We start from the raw sequence: 1,204 nt of genomic DNA, 5'->3' as shown, positions 1-1,204 counted from the left end.
GGGGGGTTTCTTTCCTACTGACCTGAATTAGGGGATGTTTAATTAGTGTAAGTTGTGTGTTTTATAAACTGTCATTATAATTATTTACCCTTTATTTGAAGTATGCTGATGATCTCCCACAGCCTTTCACAATCACTTTCTGTAATACGGCAATGCTTCTATGTCTGTTCCCAGGCCAATCTGTGTGTGTTATAATCTCTATGTGACCAGATCTGCTCATAGTGACAACGCAGAATAACACATAGGTGATGGCTACAAAGCGTTGTCACCCTATATTAGAACATTGCTGTACAAGGATCCTTATCATGGGAATCCCAATCTTTTATTTAATTATATACGTTTTAAATAATTGTAAAAACAACTTTGGAAATCAACATGTTTATGTGTAATTGGGAATGATTGCTGCCGTCACATCCCGTGTGTGGTCCATTCGGTACAGTACACAGGTGAGTGTGACCAGCATGCAGTGACTGCACACACATATGAAACCTATGGACCGCTATAATATACACACATATATTTATATATACTGCTCGGGGAGGGTGAAGCAAGCCCTCCTCCCCATGTACCGCTGTAATGATGGAGGTTCAGACATGTAAACAATACGATGTTACAGCTCGGGCTGCTCCTGTCACTGGGCCTCATACTCACTTCCTGTTGTCAGTCCGGGTACTTGGCGAGCAGGATGGAGGCTCCGAGATACCAGGATGCAGCAACACAGCGCTCCATACATCCCAGCTGTGTAGGAAGTGGAGAGCGCCGTGTGACGTCACTTCCGCCCTCACCTGTCATGGCGGACACTGCAGGATGGGTTGCTCCATGACCAGGCCCCCCAGTATATAGGCTTCTAATAGCTGCTTTTACCTCCTACACCACTCCTATGTACAGGGAAAACCTATAGTGATCATGTATTGATTGCAAATTGGAAATTCACTGATAATTACTATTACAAATCAGTTTATTATTTTGTTATGTTTGTTTTCACGTTTGTCATTATTGTCTATAAGTCCAGCTAACGTTCTGCAGACACGTCCTGTCTTTATGCATGTGATAGCTGCATGATAACTCAGGATGAGTTTCTTGGGTCATGCCTGGGCAAAATGTTTCTTTCATGTGGAAAGTGGCAAAAAAAATACACTTACCTTTAATCCCACAGGGCAGTCCGATCCATCCGGAGGTGTCTTTCGTCGGGTCTCGGCATCCG

The 1,204-nt window shown here is 43.5% G+C and overlaps 1 protein-coding gene across 1 annotated transcript in view; it reads right to left on the bottom strand.

The window, feature by feature from the left end:
- Positions 1-738, bottom strand: part of DMTF1 (cyclin D binding myb like transcription factor 1) — a 28,082-nt gene extending 27,344 nt beyond the window's left edge. The window contains exon 1 of the mRNA XM_072401749.1: positions 652-738. The gene's annotated coding sequence lies outside the window, so the exon portion shown is untranslated. The remainder of the gene's footprint in view (positions 1-651) is intronic.
- Positions 739-1,204: the final 466 nt, after the last annotated feature.

This window comes from Pyxicephalus adspersus, chromosome 2, assembly GCF_032062135.1.
Source record: "Pyxicephalus adspersus chromosome 2, UCB_Pads_2.0, whole genome shotgun sequence".
NCBI lineage: Eukaryota > Metazoa > Chordata > Amphibia > Anura > Pyxicephalidae > Pyxicephalus > Pyxicephalus adspersus.
The sequence above is the reverse complement of the archived record's forward strand: the minus strand, read 5'-3'. Positions and strand labels throughout refer to the sequence as shown.